Genomic DNA, 9,887 nt, shown 5'->3' with positions numbered 1-9,887 from the left:
TCTTCCCCAAAGAATTAAAAGAATCATACCACAGCGATATATGTGCACCTATGTTTATAGTGGCACAGTTTGTAATAGCTAAAGCTTGGAAACAGCCCAAGTGCCCATCGACTGGAAACTGGATAAAGAAGATGTGGTTTTTTTTATAAAATGGAGTACTACTCAGCCATAAAGAATGAGAAACTAGAGACATTTATAGCCAAATGGATGCATATTGAGGCCATACTCTTAAGTGAAATAAATAGGACACAAATGTGTAAATACCGAATTGTTTCTCTAGTGTGAGAAATTGAAAGTGTAAATAAGGATGAAAATGATTAAAATGAATAATTGATAATTTGAGATAGGAAAAAAAGGTCCAAAGATGAAGGAGTGAAGGGAAGGGAAGGGGAAAGGAAAAGAGGGAAAGGAAAAACTATGAGAAAAGGAAAAAAAAAGGAAATGAAATCTATGTAAATAGGGAAGGGTGGAGGGGGTGAAGGGCACACAGGTAATGGGGAAAAAAATAAGAACCAAGATATATCATGTACAGGTACAAACACCCAATGATAAATGCAAATGAATTGTATACCTAAAATGTACCAATAAAAGAACTAAAAAAAAAAGGACTGGAAATCACTGCAAGTTTTTCCATGTTCATCACATTTATTCAGCATCTCTTCAAATCTCAAATACTTGTCTACATCATTTCTGTAAAGGAAGAAGGACAAAAATATCAATTACAATGAAAAAGGTCTCCATATTCATAATTGATCAGGACAAGTTCTAGTTTTATGCCTCCTAAGAAATTCTGATGATAAGTTGACTTAATGGCCTGGAGCATGCCTCCAAAACACCCATTCTCAAAAGAATGATTTTCACTTGTGAATATCGCTTGGCATATATTTCCAAAACACACTATCAAGTTTCATTTTAGGGGGTGGGTACATATTTGTGTCATTTTGATCCTTTTTTGTATCTTTCCACTCCTCACTCTCCCCTTCTCTCCTTACCCTGACCATCTTTCTCATGTCCCAAAAGTCCACCTTTCTATTTTCTATCATCTTTCATTTTACTCCCTAAACATATTTTTAGTTTTTCACTTAAAATTTGTTTCAATTAACATTATGAGATGGAGTCTCATCTAATTTTATTTTTGGCAAATGATATAAATTGTTCTTTTTGACTGATTTTATAGCATAGTTTTTTCAGTGGTGAGAATTAAACACAGGTCTCAGCAGGGAATTATATTTCCAGCTTTATTCTTTCTTATGTTGAAAAAGATTCTTACTGGTCATTAATTTGCTCAGGCTGAACTTCAGTTTGTTATCTACAGACTCATCTTCCCAGACTTCTGGGATTACAAGAATGCACAACCATGCTGAGCCTATCCCACATTTTACTCATCCAGGCATCTGGTGATGGGTATCTAAGCTCTTTCCAGAGTTTGGATGTTCTGATTTTCTTCCAGCACTTAAATATTGTGAATACCCATGGGTGCCCTCCTTGGAATACTGAAATGCATGTATCACTAAAATTTGATGATTTTAGCTCATTTCAGATTATACTCATGGAGGTACACTTGGATCCTATGAAAACTTATATTTTTACTTTTTGAGACATCTATATATGGATTATCATAAAGGTTCCATCTTACATTCCCATCAAAAATACATGAGGCTGATTTCTAAGAGTTTTAAAACACAGACAGATCAATATTCTAGAGGATGTTTTGAAAACATCTGTTACAACAATGCTAGCACTCATTTGGATTTTGAATACTGCTTCCAGGTTAGCAATTTTCTAGATAATGAATGTCTCATATTCACATGTATACATGGATATTTTAAAGATAAGATCCTGGCAAAGTACAAAATTTATTCATTTCAAATCTTCCAATACACAATACTTAAATGCAATCTCATACATTTGTATGATGTTGATTATGAGATATTTTTATACTAATAGAGCAGGTAGAGTCACTTGTTGGAAAATATCGGTACTACTTTAGTTTCCTACATTGGAATAATTCTGTATTCAATTGTAACATTATACAAATTAAATAAATGGGAACACAGCCTCATTTCTTCAGTTTTCTTGGTTTTAATATCTCTGCCCTCACCTTGATTCTTGAGGAATATTCCTTTTTCTTGTGATTGAAAATTACCTCCAATTTCTTGAACAATTTTTGTATTGTTCTTTCATTTGCTGAGTACCACAGGTTCTTTCTGAATTGTAGACATAGAAATATAACAAGTCATTATATTATTGTGTAAAAATTAATACATTCCCCTTAGATTTATAATATAATATAACCAGGCCTGAGACATTCTTCAAATGTTATAACATTTATAACATACTTAATTAACCTACATCACTGGGCTAGGTGTGATGGCACACCTATAATCCCAGCACTCAGGAGGCTGAGGAAGGATGAGTTCGATCTACTCAGGCAGTTTGAGCCCAGCCTGAACTACAAATAGACAGACTCTGTCTCAAAAAAATCAATCAATTAATCAATCAACTTTAAATAGGGAAAGAAAGAAACAGCACTGAGCAAGCTTGTATAAGTAAGAAAATGATGTCATCCTTACCTATAGCAGTCATAAGAATACAGGTTTCCCACATCACATCTCTGTAGAGCTTCTTTTGGGATGGATTCAGTGAAGCCCATTCTGCCTTGGTAAACTTCATAGCTATCCTCAAAGGTTACAGTCTCATAAATAATGACATATTTCCTGAAGGTTCAGACACACACCCTGAGATATCTCAACTCCTCTAAAAAAGCTGAACTGAAGATGATTCCTTTAAATTCCATGTCTTGGTCATCAAGCCCATGTATATGTAAATACTTTCACATAGTAATTTTGATGCTAAATTGCAACATATTTCTAAAGTAATAGTGGAGTACTAGCACTGGTTCTCCTTTAGGATCACCCACATTGTATTTGTGCACTGTCTCTAAAGCAGACCTCATAGAGGGAGCCTGCAAATCACAATACAAAAAGCACAGGGGGATATAAATATCTAATGAATAGTTCTGATATAACATAGATTATGTCTCTTTTCAAATCTGGTTATTCACAGCATTCAGTCCATCTTTTTTGGACTCATGGAGAATTTTGAAACTAGAATCTGGTTTCATAGAAAAAAAACTTACTTGAATATTAAATAAGATTTATGAATAATTAAAATTCAAAAGGAAACACAGTTTTATTGGAGCAAGTCTATGTATGAACAATGAAATAGGGGAAAGAAAGGTGGCATATTATCTTATAGCTCTGTGACATCAAATGATCACCTGGCACTCAGATATAAGTAATAAGGATGGTATAAGGGAAGGTAATGAGGGGAGAAATATTAATGAAGTATATTAAATACAATGCAAACCAAGATGTCACAAAGTAATTCATCATTAAATACAAAAGGAAAACTTCAACCAGGTGTTGTGGAATTTGCCTGTAATTCCTGAAATTGGGAGGCTGATATAGGAGGATTGCCATGAATCTAAGGATTGCCACAAGTTTGAAGTCCAGCTGGGGCTATGTAGGAAGTTCAAGGGCAGTCAAGATTACAAAGTGAGACCCTGCATCAAATTACTCCTAACAATGGAGCACTAAAAAAAACCTTATTGTGTCACTCACAATGTGCATACATTTTTGATTTTTTAAAAAATTATGGCTGTACAGTACAATAAAAGACTAACATTCAACACCTTGTGAGCAAGGTGATAGCTTACATAATATAAATGAAAGACATTCAAATTCCACCTTTCATGTCACTATATGATTAGTAAAGAGAATGAGAAATGGAACTCAGGAAAGGAAGACAGTATTCAATGGATCCACAGGTAAATAGAATACTGACTCATGATGGAGCTGGTGTTACCCATCCCTGGAAGAAATAACAATGTGTTTCATTTACATTCAAGGAGAAATAGGTTTGTACTTGGAAATCTGAATTGTATACTCTGCTATTCTATATACATAGGTTACATATGAAAATGGTAAAGATAAACTTGAGTGACTTAATTTATAGTGAAAAAGCACTCAGAGAAGAAAAAGTGTATCCTCATAAAACAAATCAGGTAGACATCAGAAATAAAAGGAGAAACTGAAATCTATGAAAATCATAAGAAATAAACAGTAAAATATTTGCTGGGTACACAACCTAAAGATTTTGTATGGAGAATAAAGATTAATGTATAAAGTAACTACAACCCATCTGCCTCAAGAGAAACACTGAATATAGAATGATTCAATGCTTGTGAATATCACTAAAGCAAACTGAACTGTGGAAAAACACAATCAGTAGACTTATGCAAAAATGGAGAATCAGCTGCTACACTTCACACTCATCTGCTTTACTTTGGAGTTACCAAAATCCACAGGTCACTGACTTCTTTCCAGTATCTAGAAAATACATTGTACTATTACTCCTGGGAATAAATGTGATACATTTCAAGTAAAATTGAAAAATCAGGAACTTCATGACCAATGGAATGGATGAGAAATACTTTTCCTTTCATTCACATATCAGGACTTGTAAACAATGGTGTGACAAAACAAATAAATACAAAAAAAACCCACAAAATATTTCTCTGTGCAATATCCTTACTATTATTGAAAATTTAAAGAAAGGAAGCTAAAAGGACAAAGGAGGAGAGTGGTCATAAATAAGGCAAGAATAGTTTGTGACAGGTAACTTATTTATCACCTGATGCAATACTGTTTTTAATCAAACTCCTACTTCTTTTCACATGTCTGATCTTGAATAATGTCTATAAACTATCAATGAGCTGTAGCAATAATTTGAGCAATGGTGCTTTTCATTTGCACTCCTACAGGAATTGCATGTACATGTGAGTGCCTATTTCAAGAAAAAAGTGTGAGTTTAACAGGCAGTCCTTTCTGAAAGTTGTCCTTTAGAGCAGGATTTATTCTTCTCTTATTTAACATGGTAAAATATCATCTAATTTATGGTATGATACACTATAAAACTTCATTTATTAATTTATTCATTAATTTCACTGATCTGAATATGGCAGATATAAGGATGCTTGGCGAGTGATCTAACACTGATTTTAATAGGCAACGTTAAATTTTTTTCAATTTTTAAGTAATTTTTAAACACTTTATGACTTTAGAACTGTCGGAAAGTGATTGATAATTTTTTAATTTACCATCTTCACAATGAATTCCAGAGTGGAGGACACAACTTGTATGTTTCAGGTCTCCTATTTAAGCTTAAAACAGACAGCATAATTTGATGTCTTAACCATGTTCTTGTCACTAAAACAAAACATCCAACAGCCTCAACTCAAAGAAGTAGGTTTTATGTTGACTCAGTTTTAGTTCATGTTCTCCTGGTTCCAAGGTAGAAACTGGATGGGAAAGCGCCAAGAAGGAGGAAGATGTGTTCCAACCATGGCAGCCGGAGAGGAGGGAAAGGTGGATGTAGCTGCAGACACAGACCTAGTAACCCATCTGGAGGAAACCCCACCTCATAACAACACATTTAGATACTGAAAATATCAATGCACAAATCTACTGCTGTACAGGGCCCACAAAATCCAACTTTCATACTTCGGGAAAACTTAGTGGACACTGTAAATTAATATATGGGTTGGTGCTGAAAGAAAACATGGCCCACAACAAAGCCCAGTCTCACCCACACAGAAAACTCGAATAAGTCCTGAGTCTCCTCTCAGTCCTCCTGCTCACTGCACAGCATGGTGAGTAGTGGAGCTGCAGGCACTGAGCTGAGAACATTGGGGTTCTGGCCAATTTGAAATTACCATCCTTAGATAGGACAGGATGCTTAGGTCTCAGCCCCACCCACAGGCCCAGAAAGGACCAAACGTGTATGTACCAGTGAAAACTGACATACAGAAACAAAGATTTCTCAACTCACGTGGAGAGGCCCACATCCTGCAGAAACTGGACCTGTCCACCTCCACCCAGAACTTATGCCCCTAACACAAATTCTACTTCCATCTTTGGGCCTTTGGGCCTGCAATCACCTTCTTGGGTATTGGTTTCCCAGGTCCTTCCCATGCAACCAATGTGGAGAATCCACAGAGCAAGTCAGGCTGACCTAGCTTGGGGGTCTGTCAGCAACACACTGGGAGCTTCTGACTTCAGTGCCTGACAAAGAATGGTTCTATTCTCAGGCCAGCAAGTCTCATCTGACAGTTCACAAAACCCAAACTCTTCTTCAGTCATATAAGCCTACACTATGTTCTGCTAACTGAGCCAAAGGGAAAACAAAGACAATACACTATCTGCTTGAATGGAGTCCACATGATAGACTATAAACAAAAGCCTTGCCCACCCGGGCTTCCTCCTGAATCACTGTCTTCACTCAGCATGTTGGATCAGTGACTTGAAATAGGATTTGTCCTACCTTTAAAGAGCTGCTTACATCTACTTACCGTACTCAGGTGGCTCTTTTCATTTCTTGTCCCAGATTATGCAATCATAGCTCCATGACTGTACTTCCAGATTCGATGACATATAGAGAAAACCACCAAACCCAAGGAAGAATCTGTGCCCAGGCAAAGGTTGAACACAATGCAATAGAAGTACTAAGGTAGTCAGAGGGCAGAAAATTGAAGGAGATATTCAGCTTCATGGCACAGACTTTCTCACATGTTAGCTCTTGATCTAATTATCTTCAGTAAAGAAAACAAAAGCATCCCAACAGGGAATATAATTATTTACTGAATGAACAAATTAGCATAATATATTAGTAGTATTAGATAAAGGAACCAAGATGGAATTAAAATTTTCAAGTTCCTCACACAAGCAAGTTACTTTAACCTAAGTCACAAGGAAATCCAGAATTCCGAACACTAATCATAGCAGGGAGGCCAGAATGATAGCTGTAATGTAGCCCCACCCTCAATCACTTCCCTGTGATAAGGCAGAGAAAGGTAAAAACTTAATGTAGTAAATTTTTCAAAATATTCTCTTTCCTCCTCACAGGATGAAAGTATTTCTCCTTTGGCATATTAGTTTCATCAAAGTAATATTCTCTCCTGATGTCACCTGATGGTTAGACTTCAATTGTCATATTGGTTGGTTGGAGAGATACCTAGGTTGTTAGTAAAGACATGTCTCAAAGTGTCTGACTGAAGCAAGGAAGCAGGACCTATGAGATTACATCAGGTGCATGACCTGCTTCTCTCAGCCTCTTTTTCTGCTGAAGACTTTCCCTTGGAAGGCTGAAGACTTAATGGTAGAAGCCTGAAGAAACTTGAGACCAGCATCCATAGGCAATGGCAAATACCAGAGCTCACCCATAGAAAAATTAGAGACAGTTTTTTCCTTGTTATTCAATCTAGGGTACAAACCTATTGGTTATTGTCAACCACATACAGGGTGGGCCATCCCTCCTGATATACAAGCCAGTCTTCCACAGAGAAACGCAGAGCTTTACAAATGGCTAGGAGGTTTGTACTCATCAAGGGTTCATACCACAGTTAATTATCACAAAACACTAAGTCTTTTTTTTTTTTGGCTAAACATGCCCTTCACATTCTTCATATATAGTAATTATCTTCTGATTCCATCAAATCTTTGCAGGTGACAAGCAAACAACTTCCACTAAGAGCCCTATGACAATCAGACTCACATCCTCAGAAAGAAGAAACCCACAAAATAATCTGTATGTGAAACACTTGCTTTCCAACCCTCTGCAGATTTTCATAGTCAAGAGTACTTCATGCAGATACAGGATTTAAAGCATTAAATAATTTTTATCATGATAAATCAAAGATGTCAAAAACTTATTTTTGAATGACAAAATTTATCCAAAACTATTAAATGTGGACTATCCATTTATTTTCTGTGCATTGCCCCCCTTAACACTCCAGTTTATTTTAGGCCCAGTAGCTCCATTCCTAGTGATTCAGACATTTTATTCATCTTTTTAACAACTATTTCTGTACACCCACACAACTAATGCAAGTAGTCAGTTCTGTAATAAATGCTAAGCTCCTTAGAAGTTCCTGTTCTTTACAAAAAGTGTAACTGCTCTTCATTTGAATTCTTCTGTGGCTGACTCACACCACTCAATTGAAATTGTAAAATTGAAGCTGTTTTACAGGACCTACAGTGACATTTTAGATGTATACTACAAACTTGGTGGGGCTAATCCTAACCCTAACCCTAATGCTAACTACTCAGCCCTGTGTCTGCTAATTGAAGATTTCCGTTCAATCCTCTTGTCCTGCCGATAGAAGACAAATAGTATAATCAGAGTAGGGCACTTCTTAATAATAATAATTCACGCAAAGAAAAAAAGCCAGAATAGCATTCCCTTTTCCAAACACTATTATACTGTTCTCCTGATTCGGTTGCTCAGGAGAAGCAGGCTAATACAGTGTTCCAAACAGGAAACAGTCTGGTGAGTGTCATATACTACAGAGGACTACATGAAGAGTTGAAGGATTTGGTATATGGATGCTACTTGAGTTTGAAAAGGAAAACAACTTTCACATATTTCAGTCTGACTCCAGCATCTTTTTGCATTTCAGAGTGACATTTTCCCTCTACAATCCATCTAGGCAGAAATAACCCAGTATACATACAGGCTTCTGGCTATGAAATTATACTGAAAACAAACCCGTGGCTACAGACACTCGGAATCCTGTTACCCAGTATTTTGCAAAATGATGAAGGCCTCCTTCTTAGCTACCATTTCCACTTCTAGGTGGTAACTTAGAAGACCCCATGGAGATTAGGTAGCCACAATGATGTGAAATTGTATACAATACTTTCTGGGAATACACTATAATAACCCGGAATAGTTGGACACAATGTAACATCATAACACTTCCCTCTGCACATACCCAGAAATGCACATGCTGTCTCTTCTATCTGAATATTGATTCTCCATGTCACCATTTTACCCAAATCATAAATACAATTGTTTCATGTCTCATTTAAATATTACCACTTCCAGATGTCTTCTCTCACTCCCTGCCATGGTATTATCATTACTAAACACCTATGGACACCTAGCTTACCTTCTCACACTTTATTCAGTCTCTCATGCTCAGTGTAAGATAATTTCTCAATTTGAACCATGAGAAGCTGATGGTACAGAAGAACTTTGTTCATAGTCATTCCTGTCTCTCAGCATGTATAATTTTTTCAAAATCAAATGAGCATGAAGCTCACAGTGGTGGCAAAATGAGAAAAATTTTAAAAGGACAAGATCATTTGAGGACATAAAATAGGGAGTGTGAATCTCACTAGTTTAGTGAATGGGATGGCGTTTTACTTGGAGTAGGTTGAATGGCATAAAGAAATTTGCCACACAGTGTTAAAACAACACTGATAGCAGAGAAGGGAGTCTGAAACAAAGGCACATGAGTATGCTGACTACAGAGAGAGGACATCATTAGACATTTTCTGACTGTAGACCATGATGGAACATGAAGGCTCTGAGAAAATAATTCCTCTTGTGCCTCAGAAGCCCAGTAAAATGTTTCAGCACCTTTCAGGGTGAAGGCAGATTGTAGGTGGAGTAAGGGAGCCATTTTCTTCAATTGCCCTGTTTCTGATAGGTCTATGCAGCCATGCCCAAGGATTTTTGGGAAACAGAATATACTTCATGTATATTTTCTAATGCCAGGAAAAATCTGTAACAGACCTGAGAGAACTGCAAGTTTCTGGTCATTAAAATATTACTACCTGGTGCTGTATCCTTTACTGATAATTCAGGTACATAGAGGCCAGATAGCATAAACAGCAATGGATCAGTTTAAGCTATGGAGTGAGGTGCATAACAGAAATCACCATGGAGACTCCTAACACATGTAATTCTTGTTCATGCAGGACAATATTGAATGATTTGATATTGATGGAGAATTTGTACACAATCTTTAAAATCAAACTACT

The sequence above is a fragment of the Heterocephalus glaber genome, unplaced genomic scaffold, assembly GCF_053883595.1.
Source record: "Heterocephalus glaber isolate CG9 unplaced genomic scaffold, H.glaber_assembly_v1.0 deba00001724, whole genome shotgun sequence".
Classification (NCBI taxonomy): domain Eukaryota; kingdom Metazoa; phylum Chordata; class Mammalia; order Rodentia; family Bathyergidae; genus Heterocephalus; species Heterocephalus glaber.
The sequence above is the reverse complement of the archived record's forward strand: the minus strand, read 5'-3'. Positions refer to the sequence as shown.